Below are 25,569 nucleotides of genomic sequence, written 5' to 3' on the forward strand. Positions count from 1 at the left end.
ATCTTGTTCCAACTAAAGATGGAGAAAAAAACCCTAAGAAACACTTGTGATAGTCCAGATGCATATGTCACTAAAAGACTGAGACCTAATCATAGGACTATAGTACCCTTCCCCTCCCCTGCCCTTACTACCACATTACTAAAGGCCTATTTATAGCAGTTCTTTTATGGGTACATCATGCCTGGCTGTCAAAAAAAAATTACAAGGCACACTAAAAGTTAAAAAATACAACTTGAAGACATCTTGCCATGTCTGGATGTTGAAATTATCACATTGGGAATTTAAAACAACCACAATTATTATGCAAAGAGCACTAATGGATAAAGTACACAGTATGCAAGAACAGATGGGCAATGTAAGCAGAGATATAGGAATCTTAAGAGAAAAAAAGAAATGCTACAGATCAAAAAACACTGTAACAGAAATGAAGAATGCCTTTGATAAGCTTATTAGTAGATTGGTCACAGCTGAGGAAAGTATTTTCTGAGCTTGAAGATATATCAATAGAAATATTCAAAACTGAAAGCAAAGGGAACAAAGACTGGGAAAAAAAAAACAGAAAAGAATATCCATGGACTATGGGACAACTACCAAAGGTATAACATATATATTATGGAAATACCAGAAAGAGAAAAAGGGAATAAAAGAAATATTTGAAACAGTAATAGCTGCGAATTTCCCTAAATTGATGTCAGATACCAAACCACAGATCCAGGAAGCTTAGAGAACAACAAACAGGATAAATGCCCCACCCCTCAAATTACACCTAAGCATATCATTTAAAATCACAGAAAATCAAAAATAAAAGAAAAACTATTGAAAGGAGCCAGCAGAAAAAAATTATCTTTAAACTAAAAGAACTACTTATAGAACACACAAAAATATTGGAGGAACTAGAATGGTTCTCCCAAAGCAAAAGATATATGTGTTAGTAGTGATATATACGTAAATGAAGAGCATTCTGGGAGATGAGGTTGAAATATCTTTAAAAATCTTGTGTGAGGGATCCCTGGGTGGCACAGTGGTTTGGTGCCTGCCTTTGGCCCAGGGCGCGATCCTGGAGACCCGGGATCGAATCCCACGTTGGGCTGCCGGTGCATGGAGCCTGCTTCTCCCTCTGCCTGTGTCTCTGCCTCTCTCTGTGTGTGACTATCGTAAATAAATTAAAAAAAAAAATCTTGTATGAAATGTTAGGGATTTAGATTTTAACTTACAGAATTTTGGCATGATAAGATGTTTTTTCAAAAGATCATTCTGGGAGCCATTTGGATGCCAGAGAGACCAATAAACACATTGCTGTAATAGTCCAAGTGAGACATAATGAGAGCTGATACTAGGTGGTTGTAGGGGTGGAGATGCACTAGACCAAGGGGAATCAATGGGATTGGACATTGCTAGACAGGAGGGAAGGGTTTTGAGGAAGGGAAAGGACTCATAAATGACTGACTTCTTTCTGGTTTGGGCAAGTGGATCTAAGAGGTGCCATTCATTCACTGTGAAGAAGAGGACTAGTTTCAGGAATAGGAGTAAAGGACAGATTATGGCTTAATTCAGCTGGATATGTTGATTTGGAGGTACCTGGTTGGGGGGGATCACCATGTGAAGCTACTTGCAAGCCAGCTGGGGCCTGGGATTCAGGAGAGAAATCAGAGCTGGAAATAGATTGGGAAGTTATTGGGAAGTAAGTGATTTGTTCACTATACAGGTAGATGTTCAGGTGCTAGCTGCTTGACAGGTTACTATGCCAAATTAAGAGATGTTACCCTCTTCTGTTTGAAGGTTATCATCAGAGAGGGCAACATCATCCTCTGAAAAAATAATCCTTTTGATGTACTATTTTTTTTGATGTACTATTAAAGATGAATTATATATTGGATAGATCATGGTCTGGCATAGTTTTGATTCCTGTGTTCTTGTGGCAGTTCAGTCAGTGTCATTGTAAGCATACTCTTGAGCAAATGAATAAAGTAAAAATTGCTAATTTTTGTTTAATGATGAATTTTCTTTATGTCACTAAACTTGACTAAAAAAATTTTTTTTAAAGATTTAATTTATTTATTCATGAGAGACACAGAGAGAGGCAGAGACATAGGCAGAGGGAGAAGCAGGCTCCATGCAGGGAGCCTGATGTGGGACTTGATCCCAGAATTCTGGGATCATGCCCTGAGCCAAAGGCAGGCGCTCAACCACTGAGCCACCCAGGTGTCCCAACTTCACTAAAAAATTAATAAAATAGTCTTCCTGCTCATTTCTGCCTCAAAGTGACTTTAGGCAAAGTCACTTACTGAGTGTCCTTAGCATCTAGAATCTGAAAGAGATAATGTTTTTGTCCATCTCATTTATACTAAGGAAGCCTGAAGTGACTACAGACCAATATGGAGGCATAAGAGATTCCAGAATTTCCCTCCTCCCATGGATGCACCAAATGTATAGCTACACATGGAGTAATTCTCTCTGAGAGAAATCCAGAAACTAGTGGCTGAGTGACTCCTACATATCAGGCAACTGAGAAGATATACACATCTAACTGGGTAGGAAAATCTGAAACAGTCTCCCCATAAACCCTACCCCTGGTACAGCACCATATAATCCAAGGGAAATCCTAACTCCCATCTTCTCCCTGAGAAGGAAAGGGTTTGAACTGCCCATCTAGTGCTCCAACTTTTAAGACTCCTGACCCCCAAGAGATGAGATCCCAAACACCTAGCTCTGATAGTCTATACAGCTGGGATTCCTGAGTTCCACAGAACTATAGCGAATAAAGAAGTTGTTCTTAATGGTGTGTGACTACTCACTGTGGCTATGCCTCCAAGCCTCAGTGCAGACAGTGCTGGCAAAAATGCCAGTCTTTCCCTGGAAAGGGTTTAGCTATATACAAGCTGCTGCCTGGGGGCCCAGCTTCCAGTTAGCATGCATTTTGGTGCTGACCAAGATCTTCCCTGGAGCCTGAACAAGCTGATAGGCACTTCCATACCTTTCGCTGGGCTCACTCCAATGGTAAAACCAGGTCATTGGCATCTCTCTGGAAGGAGCTTCATACATATGTCTGGTGCCACAGCTTTTGTGGCTGCCACCCAAGGGACAAGCTTCCAGATTGCCTGGATCTGATAGCCAACAGGACTTGCATTCATGAATCCCACAGGACTGAAGCAGACAAAGAAGCCGTTGTTAATGGGCTTGCACAAGAGCACTCACTGTGGCTATCCCCGCAGGGCTCAGTGCAGAGAGCAGGCAAAAACACCCATTTCCCAGTCTTTCACTGGAAGAGGTTTGACTGCATACTTTACAAGCCACTGCCTGAGGATCCAGCTTCTAACCAGTGTGTATCTAGGGGATAACTCTGATCCTCCCTGGAGTTCATCTTTCCCCTCTAGCTCCCTTCAACAATAAAATTAAGTTGCCAGTATCTCTCTGGAAGAGCTTGTGAATTCATGTCTGATACCTTAACTTTTATGGCTGCCACCAAGGGATGAGCCCCTAAGTCACCTAGCTCTGATAATAAACGAGGTTTGCATTCATGAGTACAATAGGACTATAACAAACAAAGATGCAGTTTTCAAATGGGTTTAGGAGAACTCCAACAGCTAACCAGCCAGTCTCAGCATAGAGGGAGTAGGCAAAAATGCCCATTTCCCAGTTTCTCCCTGAAAGGGGTTTAACTGCATGCTTTCCCTCCTGGTACCTAAGGGCCTAACTTCTAATCAGCCTGTAAGTAAGTGCTAACTGCAGGCCTCCCTTTGGGACACTAAAGAGGCCCACACTGAAACACATTATAATTAAATTGTCAGAAGTTAAATATAAAGAGAGATTCTTAAAAAGAGCAACAGAAACAATTTATTACAGACAAGGGAACCCCCATTAGACTACTAAAAATTTTTTCAGCAGAAACCTTGCAGTCCACAGTGGAGTGGGGTGGTATATTCAAAAGAAACAACTGCCAACCAAGAATATTCTACCTGGCAAATTTGTCCTTCAGAGAAGAAGATTTTTCCCATACAAGCAAAATCTGAAGGATTGCATCACCACTAGACTGGTCTTACAAGAAATGTTAAAGGAAACAATGTTAAGCTGAAATAAAAAGATGGTAATTAGTAACATGACACATGTAAGTACAAAACTCACTGGTAGAAGCACATATATAGTTAAATTCAGACTAATATTGTAATGATGGCATGTAAGTCACATAACTATAATACAAATGATAAAAGACAAAAATATTTAACAAAAATATTTAATGGATACACAGTATAGAAAAGATGTCAATTGGAACAGCAAAAACAAAATGAGGAAGGTTATATAAATCTATGCATTCAAAGTTAAGTTGTTATCAGCTTAAAATAGACTGTTATAACTATAAGATGTTTTATGTAATCCTCATGGTAACCACACAACAAAAACCTGTAGTAGATACACAAAAGCACACCACTACAGAAAAATGATCAACTTACAAAGGAAGAGAGAAAGGGAGAAAGGAACAAAGGAACTACAATAAAGTCAGAAAACAACAAAATTACAATAGTAAGTCCATACCTATCAATAATTAAATGTAAATGGACTAAATTTTCTAATCAAAAGAGATAGAGTAGCTGAATAGATTTCAAAAAAAAAAAAAAAAAAAGACCAGCTAAATGCTGTCTACAAGAGACCCACACTTCAGCTTCAAAGATACATATACACTGAAAGTGAAGGGATCAGGAAAATACTCCATGGAAATGGAAACCAAAAGAAAGCAGAGGTAGCTATACCTACATCAGACAAAATAGACTTTAAGCAAAAAACAGTAACAAGAGACAAAGGTCATTATATAATGATAAAGGAGTCAATTCATTAGGCAGCTATAAAATTGTAAATATATATGCACCCAACATAGAGTACCTAAAGATATAAGGCAAGTATTAACAGATCTCAAGACAGAAATAGCAATACAATAGTAGTGGATTTCAATACTCCACCTTCAACAATGGATAGATCATCCAGGCAGAAAATTGACCAGGAAACTTAAACTACATGTTAGACCAGATGAACGTAACAGACATTTACAGAACAGTCCACCCAACAGCAGCAGAATGCACATTCTTCTCAAGTATATATGGAAATTCTCTGATAAATCATATGTTAGGTCATGAAACAAATCTTAATAAATTTAAGAAGATTGAAATCATACCAACCATTTTTTTCTGACCACAATCCTATGAAACTAGAAATCAAATATGAGAAAAAAACTAGCAAATTGACAAATATGTGGAGATTAAATGATATGCTCCTGAACTGTGGGTCCAAAATAAAAATCGAAAAAGAAATTAAAATATCTTGATTCATGACAAGGAAACAAAATTGTAACTATGTGAGGTGATGGATCTTAACTAAACTTAACCATGGTAATCATTTCACAATATATACATATATCAAATCATTATGTTGCATACCTTACATTTGTAAGTGATATATGTCAATTATACTTAAGTAAAACTGGCGAAAACTTGAAAAAGAATTGAGACAAATGAAAATGGAAACACCATATATCAAAACTTCAAAGATGGAGCAAGAGCAATTCCAAGAGGAAAATTGATAGCAATAAATACCTACATTAAGGAAAAGGAAAGACCTCAAAATAAGCAACCTAACTTAACACTTCAAAGAACTAGAAAAGAACAAACTGAGCTAGAAGTTAGTAGAAGAAAGGAAATAGAGGCAAAAAAGACAATAGAGATGATCGATGAAACTAAGAGCTCTTTTTTTTTTTTTTTTAAGATAAAGGATAAAACTTTAGCTAAGAAAGAGAGAGGGAAGATTCAAATAAAGTCAGAAATAAAAGAGATACCACAACTGGTAACACAGAAATACTAAGGATTATAAGAAACTGCTGTGAACAATTATACAATATACCCCAACATATTAGATAACCTAGAAGAAATGAATATATTTCTAGAAAAATACAACCTACCAAGACTGAATCTGAGGAAACAAATTCTAAAGAGATTGATTACTAAGAAGGAGACTGAGTCAGTAATCAAAATTCTCCCCTCAAAAAAGCCCAGGATCAGATGGGTTCACTGGTGAATTCTACCAAACAGTTAATACAGATTTAATATGAATCTTCTCAGATACTTCTAAAAACATAAGAGGGATGAATACTTCCTTTTTTAAAATTTTTTAAAAGATTTTATTTATTCATGAGAGACACACAGAGAGAGAGAGAGAGGCAAAGACACAGGCAGAGGGAGAAGCAGGCTCCATGCAGGGAGCCTGACTTGGGACTCGATCCCAGGTCTCCAGGATTAGGCCCTAGGCTGAAGGCAGTGCTAAACTGCTGAACCACCCGGGCTGCCCAGAATGAATACTTCTAAACTCATTTTATGAGGCCAGTATTACTCTAGTACCAAAGCCAGATAGGAATACCACAAGAAAAGAAAATTACAGGCTAATATTCCTGATGAATATAGATGCAAAATTTCTCAAGAAAATATTAGTTAACCAAATTCAACAGTACATTAAAAGAATCATACACCATGATCAAATGGGATTTATTTCTGGGATGCAAGGATAGTTCAACATATACAAATCAATAAATGTAATATGCCAGTCTAACAAAATGAAGGATAAAATCATACAGTCGGGATCCCTGGGTGGCTCAGTAGTTTAGCGCCTGCCTGTGGCCCAGGGCGTGATCCTGGAATCCCAGGATCAAATCCCATATCGGACTCCTTGCATGGAGCCTGCTTCTCCCTCTGCCTGTGTCTCTGCTTCTCTCCCTCTCTCTGTGTCTCTCATGAATAAGTAAATAAAAATCTTTAAAAAAATCATACAATCATCTCAATAGATGCAAAAAAGCATTTAATAAAATTCAATATCCTTTCATGATAAAAACTTCCAACAAATTGGACTGTACCTCAACAAAATAAGGCCATATATGACAAACCCACAACCAACATCATACTCAACAGTGAAAAGCTGAACATTTTCCTCTGAGGTCTGGAATATAACAAAGATGCCCACCTTCATCACTTTCATTCAACACAGAACTGCAAGTCAGGGCCAGAGCAATTAAGCAAGGGGGAAAAAAAAGCACCCAAATCAGAAAAGAAGAAATAAAATTATCTCCGCAGATAACATGATCTTATATATAAAAAACCCTAAAGACTCCACACACACACACACACACACACAAAAAAAAAAAAAAAAAAAAAAACTGTAAGACCTAATAAATGAATTCAGTAAGTTCAGGACATAATCAATATACAAAAAAATCAGTTGTGTTTCCATACACTAACAATCAACTATTGGAAAAAATATAAGTAAAATCTCATTAAAAAAATTTTTTTTTAAATCCCACTTACAGAAGCATCAAAAATAATAAAATACCTAGGAAAAAATTTAACCAAGGAGATGAAAGATCATCAGTACACTGAGAACTATAAAACACTGATGAAAGAAATTTAAAAAGGCAGAAATGGAAAGATATTCTGTGTTTCTGGATTAGAAGAATTAATATTGTTAAAATGTCCATACCACCCAAAGTGATCTACAGATTCAATGCAATCCCTATTGAAATAGTATTTTTCATAGAAAGAGAAAAAACCAATATTAAAATCCATGTGGAACCACTGAATAACCAGTCTTGAGAAAAACAAAGCTGAAGGCCTCACACTTCCTGATTTCAAAGTATATTACAAATCTATAGTAATTGCTATAGTGATTCACATAAAAACTAACACATAGATTAACAATACAGAAGAGAGAGCCTGGAAATAAACCCATGCGTATGTGGTCAATTCATTTTTGACAAAGGAGCCAAGAACTGGGGAAAGGACGGTCTCTTCAATAAATAGTTCATATGCATATATCCATATGCAAAGGAATTAAATTGGATTCCTATCTTATACCATACACAAAAATCTACTCAAAATGGATTAAAAACTTGAACATAAGACCTGAAACCTTAGAACTCCTAGAAAAAAACATGGTGGGTAAACCCCATTGACACTGGTCTTGGGAATGACACCAAAAGCACAAACAACAAAAGCAAAAATAAGTGAGACTACATAAAACTAAAAGGTTTCTGTATTACAAAGGAAACTATCAACAAATGAAAAGTCAACCTACAGAATGGGAAAAATATTTGTAAACCACATATCCAGGAAGGGGTTAATATCCAAAATATACAAGGAACTTACACAACTCAATAACAACAACAACAACAATCCAATTAATGGGCAGAGGAACTGAATAGACAGTTTTCTAAAGAAGAAATCCAATGGCTAACAAGTACATGAAAAGGTGCTCAACATCACTAATTAGGGATATGCAAATCAAAATTACAAGGAGATATCACCTTATAACTTCTGGGACGGCTATTATAAAAAAGACAAGAGACAACAAATGCTGGCAAGGATGCGGAGAAAAAGAAACACATGTAAAATAGTATAGCCTCTATGGAAAAGAGTATGGAGACTGCTGAAGAAATTAAAAATAGAATTACCGTATGATCCAGCAATCCCATTTCTGGGTATATATGTAAAGGAAATGAAATCACTCTCTGTACTCCCATGTTCATTGCAACATTATTCACAGTAGCCATGATATGGCAATAACCTATATATCAACTGACTGATGATTGGATAAAGAAAATATGGTATATGTGTGTATATATATGTATGTATATATATATAAAGGAATATTATTTATCGTTATAAAAGAAGAAAATCCTAGTATTTACAACAACATGGATAAACAATTATGCTACCTGAAATAAACCAGACAAATACCACACGGTATAATTTATATGTGGTATCTGAAAAAAAAAAAAAAAAGTTCAAAACAGAATCAGAGAGTAAAATGATGATTGCCTGGGATTGGGAGTGGGGAAAATAGGGAATGACCAGTATAAAAGTATAAACTTTCAGATATAAGATGAATAAGGTCCCAGAATCTAATATATAACATAGTGATTATAGTTGATAATACTGTATTATATAACTGAAATTTGAAATTTGCTAAGAGAGTGGAACTGAAGTGTTCTCACCAAAATAGAAAAGAAAGGAAGCAAGGAAATGGAGGGAGGGAAGAAAGAAAAAGATAAACATGTGAGGTGATGGGTGTGTTAATTAATGTTGGGAATCCTTTCACATTTATACATATGTGAAATCATCATATACTCTAAATATATTACAATTATATTTCTCTTCTATTTTTTAAATTTATGATAGTCACACACACAGAGAGAGAGAGAGAAAGAGAGAGGCAGAGACATAGGCAGAGGGAGAAGCATGCTCCATGCACCGGAAGCCCGACGCGGGATTCGATCCCAGGTCTCCAGGATCGCGCCCTGGGCCAAAGGCAGGCGCTAAACCGCTGCGCCACCCAGGGATCCCTACAATTATATTTCTTTTTAAAAATATTTATTTATTTATTTATTTATTTATTTATTTATTTATTTATTTATTTATTTAAGAGAGAGCATGTAAATGGGGGGAAGGACAAGGGGGAGAGAGAGAATCTCAACCAGACTCCCCACTGAGCTCATAGATGGAGGTGGGCCTCCATCTGATGACCCTGAACTCATGATCTGAGCCAAAATCAAGAGCTAGCTGCTCAATCAGCTGAGCCTGAGTCACTCAGGCATTCCTACAATTACATTTTTCAGTTGCACCTCAATAAAGCCGAAACAATAAATAAATAAATAAATAAATAAATAAATAAATAAATAAATAAATAAATAAAAATAAGCACACACATATACATAAATCTAATAATTAAATAAGTGGGAGCTGTTTTCTCAAGAGGAGACTGGCTTTGGAATACCAACTTTTCAGAATAAAATGAATTCTATATCACAATTCAAGGCATAAATTTCACCTCAGTGATTTGATGGTGGTAGCTGTTAGTCACAGAAGTAGACCTATTCTACAGGCTTTCTTGCTAGTATTATCTTGGACATGAATGAGAAAATACATTTAATTCTGTCTTATTTATTTGGTCATCACAATTGAATCCATCTATAGGTTTGTGTTCTTGTTTTTCTTCAGCAGTTTGGTAGTACTTATTGATACACTTGTTGCATTATTTTTATGTGACCTACTAGGTTAGGTATCTCTTTGGCTTTTCATTGCAGAATAGCACCAACCTTCCTGCCCCACCCCTCCACTTCCATACCTGGGAAGATAGAGTTCAGTGCCATAGACCTTGCTGTGAGTTTTACACCAATGCTGCCTGTGCCTAAAGCTGGTCCATTTCCATAACAGTTCTGATCCTAATGGCTTTTTGATGGCAAAGGTGTTTATGTACTTAGAGTTCCCACTCTACAATTAACTTACCATGATCTTTAAAGGTAAATGTAAAAATTTTGTTTTGGTTCACTGTACCTCAATAATGAAAATTAGCAGATGTCTTTCCATTATTTGGCTGAGCCAAATAGGAAATTCCTTATGGGCTCTGTCTGAGCTTAGATTTGAAATAATAAATATTACCATATCAAAAAAATCTTGTGAAATCTTGCTTCTAGCTGCCATCTTAAAAATTATGTGATGCGGTGAGCTGTAAAAGCGATTTGGTATATATAACATGTACTGATGTGAAAAGCTATATTTCTTGGGGTTCTGTGGGTGAGCTGGAACAAAAGAATATATGAAAGTTACCTGAATATTTAATGATACAGTTTTTTTTTTTTTCAAATCTACACCTTTATTTATTTACTTTTCAGTAAGTTTAAATCCTTGAGGGGTACAGCATCACGCGGATTCTGTGGCCAATGGCTTTCGCAGGAAGGTTGCTTCGGAATTTGGCACGAACCATGCTGCTGTTTCCATGAGCACGAGTTAACTTTTCCCCAGATTACTCTGGTTGTGTTTGGTTTGCCACCAGGAGTTGCTGTGTTGTTCTTTGCTTTGTACACATACATAAGCACATCGCTTGCCGAGATAGAACTCAGTTTCATCTCGAACATAAACACCTTGGATCATAAACACCTTCTATCTTAAGTAGAGCTGTGTGTGCTCCCTCTGGTTCCGGAGACCCCGTTTATAGCCGGCAAAAATGGCCTTGGACCAAAGCCTTCCAGACATAGTCGTCGCTTTAGGAGTCCTGTTCCCAGCAGGCCTCCACAGGCTCCAAGATGGCGGAAAGAGAGAAGCCAATGATACAGTTTTCTGGTTGTCACACATTTAGAAATCTGCAAACTCCTTAACATCATTACACAGTAAACAATATTTCCTGTATGCAAACTTGCAAGGAACATCTGTTTCTTAAATGCCCTTACTTTGTTTGAGTGTTTTGTTTTAGTGACAGATATGCTTCCAGTGTACAGAGAATCCTTTAAAGCAATGGATGTCAGTGGGAATAGCGGGAAATTTTGCCACCCAGGAAACCTTTGGCAAGGTCTTGAGACAATATTAGTTGTCACAACTGGGGGGATGCTACTGACATCTACTGGGTAAAGGCCAGAATTGCTGCTAAACATCTTCAAACGCACAAGTCAGCCCCCACAACAAAAAATTCTATGGTCCTAATGTCAACAGTGCTAACTTTAAGATACTCTGATTTAAAATGCTTAATATATATTATATATCAAATATTATTTATAATATGAATAATATTATATCCTTAAGAATGAATTTCAGGGGGGCACTTGATGGGATGAGCACTGGGTGTTATGCTATATGTTGGCAAATTGAATTCCAATTTAAAAAATATGTAAAAAAAAGACTCTTTTGCAAATGAAAAAAAAGAATGAATTTCAAAAGGATGCAGGCATTTCTCATAGTTAGACATAGAATTACCCCATGACCCTGCAATTCCACTCCTAGGTATACACCCCAAAGACCTAAAAACAGGTATTCCAACACGTACATGTACAGGCATGTACATAGCAGCACTATTCACAATAGTCAAAATGTGAAGCAGTCCAAATATCCATCAATTGCTGAATGGGTACACAAATCATGTTACATACATACAATGGAATTTTATTCAGCCATAAAAAGCATGAAGTACTTTGTATGTACTATATATGCTACATAGTGGAACCAAAAAAAAATATTATCTAGTTCAAAGAAGCCAGACACAAAGGCTTATTATTGCGTGATTCCATTTGTATGAAATATTCAAAACAGAGAAGTCCACAGAGACAATACAGATTGGTGGTTACCAAGGTCTGGGGGAAGGCAGGAATAAGAAATGACTATTGAATGAATATAAGTTTTACTTTGGGGTGACAGGAATGTTTTGGATCGAGATATAGATAGAGGTTGCACAATATTGTGAATGTCCTAAATATGACTTATGGTTCACTTAAATTTTATGTTATGTGAATTTCACCTCAGTAAATTATATGTATATATATTTTTTAAATAAAAGAAAAATCAAGCAAGTTTATTTCAAACTATGTCACTGATTAGTACCTTCTCACAAAAACTTCCCCAGAAGACACCTTATTCTTTATTTGCCTTTTCTCTTTGCTTGACTCACAAGAAGAGTCATCATCCACAGCAAAATTGGGGACCTGAATTTTTGCCAGTATCTCCCTGAGTTGATCCACCTCTGCACGATACTCATCCCAACTGACCTTCTAATTTTTCTCTAGGGAGCTGTTTGTACCACAGCTGGCCCTGCAGTTCCTTGATAGTCTTTTCAGACTCAAGCTGTTCTCTCTTCTGCTTTAGAGCTCCTTCTGTTATCCCTCCCAAGTGTTTATAGTTACTCTCAGCAATTTCTAGCAGGTGTCTCAATTAAATATACATATATTTTAAACATGGATGTAGGTATTTGTATTTGTATGTTCCCTTAGCTAATCTACCTTCTTCTACTTTATAATTACCTGAGCTCAGAACCTCCTGAATGGAGGTTCCAGTCTCCATTCTTTCCAGTCTCCATTGCCATCTGCTCTCCCATATTTTCCAAACTTGACATAAAAGAAAACGAAGCCTCAATAAACTGCTTCTTGACCTAGACAATAATATTTACCGTTGCCTGGTTTCTTTCTAAGAGGCAGACTGATGCTGTGGTTGGTGGTGCCAGACACTAGGCCAGGTTCCGACTGGGGCTCTGCCACTTAGCCCTGGGTGATCTTGGGCAAGCTGCTTAACTTCCCTGTGTCTTGGGATCCTTGTCTATAAAATGGGATAATGGAACCTGCATTCTAGGTAAAGGCTGTGAGGTTTTAAACGGATCAAAACAGTGACCGCTCACTGTAAGCCCAGTGTACAGGTGAACTCCTACTATTACTATTTAAGCTGAATTCACGACTATTAATTTGAGTTATGTATGAAATTTAGCTCTCACACGGACGCATGTGGGACAAAGGAAGCTCCGTATCTTTCAGGGGGTAAGGGCCTGCTTTCTGATTCTCCGTGTCCTATTTAAAGAAAACTCTTGCTATAACATATAGGACCACACAGCAGGAAGCATGGCAACCTTAATGCCATCATCTGTCAAACAGTCGAGCAGGAAAAGCCGGTACCGAATGCGACCTTAGCAAAAGCTACGCTGCCTCCTCCTAGGGCCAAGAAGCACCTTCCGAGAAGCACCAAACGTGGTGGGAGGAGTCGGCGGCCGGTCAATCCTGGGAGGCGTAGTCGCAGGAGACCAATCGCATTCGGGCTCCTCCCCGCGGGCGGGGCAAACAGGCCTCCCCGGGTCTGGGGAGGCGCCAGGGCGCGGGCGTCCGGCTTCCGCAGGGAGGACCATCTCTTTGCGGGGGGGCCTCGGTGCCTCTATCTCTGCTAAGGGATCCTCCGGCAGAGAAGGGTGGAGGCTGAGGAAAAGCGGGCAAGAGGAAAGAGGACCAGAAGAGCGGGTTGTGGTGGGATGTGGGAATGGCAGTGTGGAAAGGAGACGGTGGGCATAAGGAAAGGAGAGTGACAGTCTGGGTCCTTAAATGGGTGGAGTCGGTTTCGACGCTACACATTGAAGCGTCTCTTGTGCAAATTGATTGTTCCATTGTGCGCCGTCTTTGCTTGTGTGTGGCGGTCTTTCCAGGCCAGTACATATAGATCTACCTCATTTATTTTATTGGCTACACGATATTCCATATAAGGATACCTCCTAAGTTATCTGCTTCCCTATTAATGGACATTTAGTTTTAAAGATTTATTTGAGAGAGAGAAACTGCGTGGGGAGGGGTAGAGGAAGGACAGAGAGAATCTCAAGCAGACTCCAGGCTGAGCTCAGAGAGGCGTCTCATGACCCTGAGATCGTGACCTGAGCTGAAACCAGGAGTCAGAAGCCTCACCAACTGGGCCACCCAGGTGCCCCTATTAATGGACATTTAGATTGATTTATATTTGGCCAGTTATTTCTAGAGGCCTTAGGTAGGCAAAGTTTGTGTTTGACTTCTGCTTCTGACTTGCCTTTAGATGCCTAATCTACTCTTGGTTTCAAAAGTTTTTGGCTAAGCTAAGGTGGTCAAGCATTTAATGGTCTATCACCTCTGTGGGAATAATTGACTTTTAAGACAGGAATAAAAAGGAAAGATTAGGATCCAGAAGATCTGGATTCAAAGTCCCTCTCAAGCCATGTGAAGGGTCTTAATCTCTCTGAAGCCCATGTTCCACTTCTGCATGATGAATGTGATGATAATTATATATTTGACAAGCTGCTAGAAAATTTGAGTAATGTATATGAAAAAAAACACATTATGTTAATGGTAAGGTGCTCTGAAGATTTTCTTTTCATAAGTAAAGTGTAAGAACCTTATATATCAAGCCTTTGCACTTATCATACCTTGCATTGCTTGACAAGATTTACATGTTTGCTTTTTCCCCCCATTTAATCCATATAACAATGCTTTGAAGTAGGTACTAGTATTATCCTAGTTTTCCAAAGGAGGAAAGATAGGCTTAAATTACTTCCTATAGTCACAAAGTAAGTGACAGAGCTGGGATTTGAGCCCAGGTCTACTTCAGAGGATTTACTCATAACCATTATGTCCACTCTCACCATCTCAGCCCTTCCTGCCTGTCTTCCTTCTCCATTACTCACGGGTCTAACCTAAGTGATCTCATCAGTTTCTAAAGTATTTACATTTTCTGAACTACTTGTATGCCAATCATATCCTGCTATGTGGCATTTTTTGTATTGTCTCATTTTGCTATTTGTCTTACTGTTGTCTTCTGTTGCAGCAAGTAGAAAAATGATTGCTATTCAAGCTGGCAATTCCCGCAAAGACAGAATTGACTTCATTTAACAAGTTACTTTTATCAGCTCTCTGAATGTGGAGCTTCTTAAGGGCAGAGACCAAGTCTGTTTTATTTGTTACCAAAGCCCTAGGAGCTAGCACTGTGCTCAACAACAACACACACACACACACACACACACACAGAGTTGTTTAATATTGTCGAAGAACAAAAAAGACAAAACTCCAAGGGTTTGGGCATGAATACCTGGGGCATAACAAAAGGAGAGAAAATGTCTGCCAAATCAAAGATTACACATAAAGCACTTGTACTTCCTGGTACAAAATATGTTTTTAATCAGTGTTAGTTATTATTGCTATTTAAGTATAATGTGAATAAAGTGAAGTTTATGGATAGGTAGAAAATGGGAAGGCAAAAAGAAAAGAAAAAAGAAAAGAAAAGAAAAAAAAGAAAAGAAAAAAGAAAAGAAAAGAAAGAATAGAGAAAAATGATGCTGGGTTTGAGCTCTTTGTAAAGAGATGGCCAGTGAGGACTTTTCAGAAGAAGAATAAGGCAAAGGGCATCTAAGAACAAGGATACCTAATATCTACCCTGATATAACCCCCTGGCCCCCAGCTTTGCCTTCAAATCTTTAGTAAAAGTCTACTCTATATATGTTCTGCTGCCCGTGGTTTTTTGGAGAATTCAAGAATCCAAGTGGTATGCAATGTAGATAATGTGGTAAAGGCAGGCTAGTCAGCAGACGGTCTCATTTTAGGATGGAGGTGCAAAACCATTTCCATTAAATCTTATAGGATGGTCGATCCTCTAGTGGGTTGGGTGACAGCTAGACCTCAAGTTACAATTCTATGGTTATATTTATGTCATGTCATCCCAGCTGGATTGTAAATTTATACAACTAGAAATGACAAGAAATTAGTTGAATTTGCATGGCACTTTTCTATGTACAAACTTTTCTTCTTTTCTTTTCTTTCTCTCTCTTTTTTTTTTTTCTTTTTTGAGGGGTAGAGGGAGAGGAAGAGAGAGAATCTTAAGTAGGTTCCACGCCCAGCATGGACCCGGACACAGGACTTGATCTTATAACCCTGAGATCATGACTTGGGCTGAAATCAAAAGTTGGATGTTTGGTGGCTGAGGCACCCAGGTGCCCCTGCACTGACTCATTGGAACTAAGGAAACCTTCTGTGGTAGGTATGATAGTGTCATTCCTCACCCCTCCATTTAAAAGACAAGGAAATTCAGGAAGAGAGACTTTAACCAAGCAAGTATGCTCTTGGGTACAGAGCTCAAAGAACCCAAGCCAGCCTCATATAGTGAAAATGACATGGTTTATTAAGGCTTTCACTATCTGGGTGAAATCTAGCATTCTAATACTGTTCTTACCACTGTGTCATGCCACTCATCCATGTACACATCACCACACAGATCTACTGACTTTCCCTAAGAAATCTACACTTAAGTGACTTTGAAAAGGGTACCTAACCTCTCAGAGCCTTTGTTCTCACAGTCATACAATGAGGATAAAATGAAAAAAAAAAAAAAAAACAATGAGGATAAAATGGCTTTGTTAAAGAATTGTTGTGGAGATTAAATGTCTTAACTTTAAAGCACTTGGAATATTGAGATACTTAAAGAATGTTCTCTCCTTGGTTCCCTGGCTTTCTTTCTCTTTCACATCTCCCAATTTAAAGTTCAATACTTCTTTCATAACTCTACCATATATTCCTTATATTTCTCTACAGCTTTGATGGCACCTGACTCCATGTCTTTTGCATGTCCTACTACTCTCTTAGGGCCAAAGATAGTCTCAGAAGGGTGGGGCTAGAGGCTGGTAATTGCTCAGGGTGGCTTGAAGCATCATGACAGGAGTCCCCCCTGCCATGTTTAGAGCACAAGGCCAAAGATCAGAATTGATGAAGCCAAATTTGTTCTCAAGTGATAGGGATGAGGTAGATCAGGTAACAGGGACAACTAGGTATTCAGATGGTTTTAACACAAATACCAGACATTCATGGTAAACATTTATCATCAAGAAAGGTATGACTTAGGAAGTTTATTGGAAACCACCCACGTTGTAGCTTGTATTTTTCATTAGACTGAATAACTTCTATCAGTTTTTATTTTTTAAAAACTCAACTCTTGCTTCCAGAAGGGCAAAGACATATTTTTTGAATTCCCAAAATTCATTTTTTCACTCTCTCAAGATTCATGTCTATCACATTTATCAGTACAGAGACTTACCTTGACTATAAAAATCCTTTCCATATATTTTAAGCAGGAATCATAGCAGAATACTGAAGCCATTTTTAACATATAGAACAGCAATTTCTTTGCTGAAATCATGTTTCCACTTGTCAAGAGCTGTAATTCCCTCAAGGGAAGTAAACATTTATGCCTGTGGCACCGAATGCCTCATAAAGAAACATTAGCAGTTGGTAGCCCTCTTTTCTATGGTGACAAGACTAAGATGTGAATTATTCATTAAATGAAAGATATTAATTTATGATTAGCCAAACTCGGGATGATGCAGAAAATTTCCCAGAGAACATATTATCCTTCAGATATTTGACATTTGAGGGCTCCTGTATTCATGGTTTCAGAAGCAAATCTATGACTCTGTGAATGGGCAACTTATCCTTCAGCTATATGGCTATAATTTATAGAACAAAAAACAATACCAATTTATTTCCTTAGTGGGTTTAAGGGACCAGTTAAAAGTTTAAAAGAAGAAAAAAAATAAATAAAAGTTTAAAAGAATTTTTTAAGGTTGCTAGACAATGGAAGGCATTATCACAGTCATGTTTTTAGAGAAGCAAAGTGCTCAGCACCATTGTGTAGCTGCATCCCACCTGGCTGGTAGCTACCGTTATTATGAATTTGGTGCAAAAGCATTTGGCTCCCTGGCTGTCTCCCACTCCTATAGACCATATCCTGTGGTATTGTTGAACCACTCACTTGTGTCTGGCTCTGTATCAGAGTGCTGAGTCCAGCAGTGCTTAACAAAGTCTTAGAAGGGGTGGGAGAAATTTTCATAATGGTCATACCACATAATAGTCACACATAAAAAGTTCACCTAATTATAAATAATAACAGCTAACATTTGCTGAGTGCTTACTATATGTCAGGCACTGGATACTACCTGACTTGAGTCCTCACAAGAGCCCTATGAGGCATCCTACAATCATAAAGCCATAGCCACACCACTGCTGCCATCTAGCCCCTATATTTAGTATTGACTAGGAGGAAGGACTGAAGCACCTGAAAATTGGCCAGAATAGTCAGCAGAGACTCTGGTTTCCCAAGAAGATACTTGGTTGGGCTGGGTAATACAATCCAGAAATGTTGGGGAGTTAGTCTGGGGGCATATTTCTCAACCAATGAGAAATAGGAGATAGAAAGCAGCCAGCATTGTAAACTGCCTTCTGTGTGGTGGATGGTTCTGAGAAGCAGTAGCTTTGTAAGTACTCTCTGGAGATGCCCCATAAGATGCAACAGTCAGCTTTTGTTGGCAATGAAGCTATGACCATCTTGGTAATACATCTTTTATGTTTATTTTTACTTTTTTGCTACTTTAATTCTCTCTCTCTCTCTCTTTCTCTCACTCTCTCTTCTTCCCTCTCTCCCCTGGGGAATTTCACCCAGCAATAAAGCATTTGCACATAATCTTTTGCTTCAAACTTTATTTTCTTAGGACCCTCAACTAAAAATGCTGGTACCAGAAGTGGTTTTTAAGAGCAGACCCTCAAAATGGGATTTTGGAGTTGAATAGCCAACTTCCTATTGCTTCTATCTGAAAGCAATAGGAATGGTTTTCCTGACTCAAGTGGGATAATAATCCCTACTATGTAGTGGCATGCATCATTGTTACCAAAGCTTTCACCTACAGTTAATTGGGATGAGGTGCAAGTGGAAGACAAGACATTGGGATACCAAGTGGATACTGTACTTGATTGGTATGGGAGAAATGATAATGATGAGAATTGAGGAATAGACTGGTTGTCTTTAACAGCATTGATAAGCCTTGCAACACACACACACACACACACACACACACACAACTTGAATCAGCTAATTGACAATGTAAGAACATTATGAAAGCCAGAGGACTTCTATGGCAACCATAAAGGAGACTCCCATCTCTTGCAGCAGTAAGTTAGACACTGTTGAAAATTAGGTTCAAGATTTAGAGTGGCAGAACTGCAAAAGAGATTGAATGCATGATTTCAATGGGTCTCCCATGTCAAAGTCTTTTCCAGATAGGAAAAATGTGAGACCTTAAAACCTGGACAATGAATATATGGGTGGCTGAGTCACAGAACCTTAAGCTCCCAATTGTCCCTAAATTTTCTTAGCTAAAGAAGCAGAACATTTCCTCTTTACAGAGGAGAACAACCTCCCCTTGCCTAGAGATCATATATGTACTCACCTGAAATAGATTCATTGTAAGATGACTTGTTTTCTTCAAGACATGCTTGCATCACCCTTTCGGCCCTCTAATAGCTTGTGTCAGAGCTCTGCTCAGCCTGCTGCAGAAGGAAGTTGTCTACATTCCAAAAGAATTGTAGGACCTGAGAATGTGTGGGGATCAGAATAATATAGGAAGGAGCTTGACAAAAGTGAAGCCTTTTCTTTTTCTTTCAGGACCAGATTTGAAGAGACTTTGATTCTAGGTAGGATAAAAGATTGAGGTAATCTCTGATGTCATGTTCTCTTGAAAAATGTTGGTTGTAGGAGAATAACCTATGACTGAATCTCTCACCTAAACTGTATTTAAACCTGTAATATTTCATCAACTCAATCTTTCTAAAGAACGGTATCTTAACTGACCTCCATATTTATTCAGGAAGTGGCAGTTCAGAGAACCCATGGAACAGCACTTTGGTAAGCCACAGGCATGAACTGACATGCACAAGGACTTTCATTGTTTTGGTGGGCATGTAGGGCAGGTGTGCCAGGGATGTAGAGTAAGAGAAAAAGGAGGTAACAACTAGGAGGGGATAGAATTGGGCTTATCCATCAGTTAGGACCAATGGTCTAGTTTTGAGTGTCTTTGGAAAGAAGGCTTAGTTTTAGAAAGGAAAAAGTTCTAAACTCATGAAAAAATTTAAGAGACTGGGATTATTTACTATATTCCAAAATTTAGGGTTGTAGTGGAATGTATCTATAGGGCTGGGAAACAGGCCATTTTTTTCTCTTTTCTTTCTGCCTCCATGTAACCTAGGGACCCCAAAAGCTCCAGGTGACCACAATCAGAAGTCTGATTACCATTAATGACTACTGTGTCTGGAGGAATGACATTCTCACAGAGGTCACTAGTAGTAGAAGTGATAGCCAAGCTTCTCGACAAAGTAGCTGAAGCAAGAGAATTCGATACCCTAAGGGACAACAGCAAAAATTGGATGAGACTTTGGTATTTGAAGCTAAGGTCTCAAGGCATAATAAACTGAATAATCGTCCTCCAAAGATGTCTATGTTCTAATCCCTAGGATCGACGAATATGCTACCCTACATGGAAGAAGGCACTTTGATTAAGGTTAAGAACCTTGGGATGGGGGGGGGGGATCCCTGGGTGGCTCAGCGGTTAAGCATCTGCCTTCGGCCCAGGGTGTGATCCTGGGACTCCCTTCGGCCCAGGGCGTGATCCTGGAGTCCCGGGATCAAGTCCCATGTTGGGCTCCCTGCATGGAGCCTGCTTCTCCCTCTGCCTGTGTCTCTGCCTCTCTCTCTGTGTCTCTCATGAATAAATAAATAAAATCTTAAAAAAAAAAAAAGAACCTGGGGATGTGGAGATTATCTGAGATTGTCCCAGTGGGCTCATTGTAATCACATGAGTCCCTAAAAATGGATCTTTCCTGGGGATGCCTGGATAGCTCAGTGGTTGAGCTCTGTTTCAGCTCAGGGCCGATCCTGGAGTTCAGGAATTGAGTCCCACATTGAGCTCCCTGAGGGGAGCCAGCTTCTCCCTCTGCCTATGTCTCTACGCCTCTCTCTCTGTGCCTCTCATGAATAAATAAATAAAATCTTTTTTAAAAATGGATCTTTCCCAGCTGTGGAGGGAGAAAGAGAGAGAGAGAGAGAGAGAAAGAGAAAGAAAGTTTTAAGCCACTAAATTTGTGGTAATTTATTATGGCAGCAATAGACAATAAATACACAAGACAGTTAATGTAGTAGATAAGAGATCTCATGATTGATGAGATTGATGTGATGAAAGGCAAGGATGCTCAGGTCCTGAACAAAATGATTCAAAATAAATGTATAGCAAGACACATTGTAGTAAAACTTCAGGTCTCCAGGGGCACCTCGGTGGCTCAACAATTGAGCATCTGCCTTTGGCTCAAGGTGTGATCCTGGGGACCTGGTATTAAGCCCCACAACAGGGGCTCTTCTCTTTCCCCATGAGAAGCCTGCTTCTCCCTTTGCCTATGTCTCTGCCTCTCTCTGTGTGTCTCTTTATGAATAAATAAATAAAATCTTTAAACAAATAAACTTGTTCTGACAAAGAACAACATTTCAACAGAAGAGAGAAGAGACAAATTAACAAAGACACAACAATTGGACAATAATCCTCTCATCAGTATAATTAAAGACCAAAGCATAATGGTATAAATTCTTCAAAGTAGTGAGGGAAATAATGGTCAATAGACTTCTATCCCTAGCTAAACTGAAAAAGAACCAAAGATATTTTCAGACAAAGAAAGTTTGATAACTTTTCATTTATATCCTTGAAGGAGCAAATGAAGGGTGTATTCAGGAAGTTGGCTTCTTCATCACTTAGTAATGTTCTTTTGTACGTGCAGTTTCACTTGGGAAAGCTCAAAAGAAAGGCCCAGGGAGTCAGCTGACATACAGTTTATCAGCATGAAGAAAGAGGCATTCAATTTTACAAAAGAAAATAAGCATCTTCTATATTCACTCCATAATATTAAAAATATTTTTATTTTTTCAGTCATTCAATCCACAGTTTTTATTTTTTACCTTTTAAAAGATTTTATTTACTTATTTTGGAAAGAAGGTAGGGGAAGCAGAGGGGAAGAGAGAATCTCAAGCAGACTCCCCACTGAGCACGGAGTCCAGAGCAGAGCTCCATCCATGATCCTGAGATCATGATGTGAGCCAGAATCAAAAGTTGGATGCTCAACCAACTGAGCCAACCAGTTGCGCCAATCCACAATTGTTATTAATCACCAATCGTGAGGGAAGCAGTTTCTCATGACCACATTAGTGAATATCTGAGTCCCTGTGGTTACATGCTTAGGTAATAAAATGTGTTATAATGTCGAAACAATCACTTAGGAACCAACCACAAATAAAGTTAAATCTATCTGTTCCCACTCATCTCTGTCCAGACATCCCTTGAAGTTTAGTGCATGACTTATCTGGCTGTTAGAAGTGGGCCTTTCCTCAAGACTAATTTCTATCCTCTCCCAATATTTTAATATTCTCTATGCAAATACAAATCACCTGCAAATTGAAATTAAAATTCTTATATATGAGATACAGAATTACTAGAAATAGATAAATTGGGTAACATTACACAAAGCTTTATCAATTAAGGGTTATGCCCTATTAAAGACCAGCTCACAAATGAAGAATCAACAAAGATAATGACCTGGTGTAACCAAACCAATGTGAGTCTGCTTCTTGGTGAGTCACAGATAGAAACTATGCTGGGTGAGTTGCTGTACAAAGGAAACTTTACTAATGCAGCAAATAAGGAGATCACAGGGAATGACTATCAAAGCTGTGACTCTCTAAGCAAGGGAGAATGGGTTCCTTTTATTTAGGGTTAGGAGGAATATTTAGTTAGGGAAGGAAACCTTTTCATGGTATGTAGAGGTGGGCATAAGGCCATGCATAGGCCTTAAGGAAACATGCCTATACATACATTGTATGTTATGTAAATGAGGCTTGTGCTCCTCCTTTTTTAAAAAATTTATTTTATTTATTTATGATAGGCACACAGTGAGAGAGAGAGAGGCAGAGACATAGGCAGAGGGAGAAGCAGGCTCCATGCACCAGGAGCCCGATGTGGGATTCAATCCCGGGTCTCCAGGATCACGCCCTGGGCCAAAGGCAGGCGCCAAACCACTGCACCACCCAGGGATCCCCGCTTGTGCTCCTCCTTGCGTGGGGACTTTAGAATGATAGTAAAGTAAAGGTACTTGTCAATCATTCTAGAGATTACACCATGGTCCATCTTCTCAGGCCTAAGTCAGGGGTTACACTTAAAGCCACTGGGTGGTCTGGGCTGGCTGGAGATCTTGTAGGGCAGTCCCTATTGCTTGAGGATTGTTTTCAGTTTCTGTTTCCCTGCTCACAGAATCACCTAGGCAGGGTAATCTCTGCTGCAGGAGGAAATGTAGGTGGCCTGAGCCCTGGACTCTAAGCATCCTTGTTCCCCAGCAGCAGCAGTCCTTGCTGCCTTCCTTCTCACAGGTGAGTCTCCCACCCACTAAGAATATTTTTTAGATACTGGTTTGGAGGATACCAAATTATTAGCCTGTCCAGGCAGGTGCTGTCAGGACCCTGTTCATGAGGATGCAGAATGTGAATGTTACCTTCTAGAGCCTATAAAAGTTCACCTTTGTGGAATCCCCAGGGAGATACTGAAAAAGGGAGAATCTGGAAGGTGGCTGATTTTTTTAAAATGTTACTCTCCATTTTATATTTGAAATTTTTTTATTCATTAAAGAGAGCCCTGTCTCTGCCCACAATTGATTAACTAGTATGAAAAATGTCCCCCCACAGTAAACAATTGGGAACCTGGACAAAATGTATTAAATGACTGGTTTTAGATGTTAAACAATAATCAGTGAAGGACTGTGACCCCTAAGGAGAATGAATGCAAGCAAGGTGAGCCCTAAATCTATCCTCTTAATGTTGTGCTACCCAAGAAAGATCCATATCCTCTGTGGCCAAACTTCTTGCAAAAGCGAAGTTCGCTTATTCTTTCTACTTCCTCATCTTTCATTCACTCCTCAGCCAAGAGCAATTAACTGTTATCATAATCACTTTATTAAATGCTCTCACTGAAGGTACACACATATATTTCATGGGGCATCTCTGCAGCAAGACCCTTGAAATAACCCCTTCCCTTTAAAAAAATCATCTTAACCATTTTTAAGTGTACAGTATGGTAGCCTTAACCATATGCTCATTGTTAAAAAGTTCTCTTGCCTCTCAAGACCCCCCCCCAAAAAAAGTTCTCTAGAACTTTTTCATCTTGCAAAACTGAAACTCATACCCATTGAATAACAACTCCTCTCTCCTCCCCCCCAGACCCTGGCAACCACCATTCTACTTTCTGGTTCTATGGATTTAACTATTTTAAATACTTCATATAAGTAGAATCAGGTAGAATCTGTCCTTCTGTGACTGGATCATATCACTTAGCATAATTTCTTCAAGAGTCACCCATGTTGTAACATATAACAGAATTTCCTACCTTTTTAAGGTTGAATAATATTCCTTTGCATGTATTTAGCATATTCATTCATTCATCCACCCATGGGCATTTGCTTCCACCTTGCTATTATGAATTATACTGCCATGAGCATGGGTGTGCAAATCCCTTCCTTGAAATTCATCTGTTTGTTTTCATTACACCGAACTTTCTTGTATGCCTACCTCTCTGGCTGCCCATTCTCTCTTTATTAGCTACCCCCCGCCCCCCGCTCTTTATGTGCTAAGTACTTTCAGGAATTTTGTCCATGGGCCTTTCTCACTCCTTTATTTATGTCTTGCTTTAAAAAGCTAATTCAGGGGCGCCTGCACAGCTTAGTCAGGCTGCCGGTTCTTGATTTCAGCTCAGGTCATGTTCTCAGGGTGGTGAGATGAACCCCATGTTGAGCTTTTGGCTCAACGGGGAGTCTGCTTGAGATTCTCTGCCTCTCGCCCTGCTCACATGTGTGTGCTTTCCAAATAAATAAATAAATAAATAAATAAATAAATAAATAAATAAGGGAACCCTGGGTGGCGCAGCAGTTTAGCGTCTGCCTTTGGCCCAGGGCGCGATCCTGGAGACCCGGGATCGAATCCCACGTCGGGCTCCCAGTGCATGGAGCCTGCTTCTCCCTCTGCCTATGTCTCTGCCTCTCTCTCTCTCTGTGTGACTATCATAAATAAATAAAAATTTAAAAATAAATAAATAAATAAATTCTTCTAAAAAATAAAAAAGCTAATTCACAGGCTTTCATTGTTCTTCTAAGCTTCTGGAGCAATATTTCTAATGGTTTGCCAAATATTTCCACCTGCATATTCCAGTGGTATCTCAAACAAAATGTGTCTAAAGTCAAATTCAAATTAACATGCATTTAGTGCTTGTCTATTCTGTTGGCTCTAAGTAATGTTGTAGGTATGCAGAGATAAATAATTTCACACTTCCCTTCCCAAATACGCTCCTTATCCTGCACTCTCTGTTTTGTAAATATTATCACCATTC

General features: G+C 38.8%; 1 long non-coding RNA gene and 1 pseudogene across 25 annotated transcripts in view; one reads left to right on the forward strand and one right to left on the reverse strand.

Moving 5' to 3' along the window:
• Positions 1-25,569, forward strand: part of LOC144303146 (uncharacterized) — a 137,425-nt gene that overhangs the window by 34,364 nt on the left and 77,492 nt on the right. For 11 of the 25 annotated variants that reach the window (XR_013370133.1, XR_013370141.1, XR_013370142.1 and 8 more), the window contains 4 exons: positions 16,137-16,315; positions 19,770-20,009; positions 20,615-20,661; positions 23,449-23,564. The exons of 3 other annotated variants lie outside the window; for them this stretch is intronic. This is a non-coding gene — a long non-coding RNA (uncharacterized LOC144303146). Of the gene's footprint in view, positions 1-16,130; positions 16,320-19,769; positions 20,010-20,614; positions 20,662-23,448; positions 23,565-25,569 lie in introns of all 25 variants that reach the window. 11 more of the 25 variants (XR_013370136.1, XR_013370137.1, XR_013370144.1 and 8 more) reach the window with 10 other exon arrangements.
• On the reverse strand, positions 10,641-11,159 carry LOC144303145 (large ribosomal subunit protein eL33 pseudogene; annotated as a pseudogene).

This window comes from Canis aureus, chromosome 32 (genome assembly GCF_053574225.1).
Source record: "Canis aureus isolate CA01 chromosome 32, VMU_Caureus_v.1.0, whole genome shotgun sequence".
NCBI classification, from domain to species: domain Eukaryota; kingdom Metazoa; phylum Chordata; class Mammalia; order Carnivora; family Canidae; genus Canis; species Canis aureus.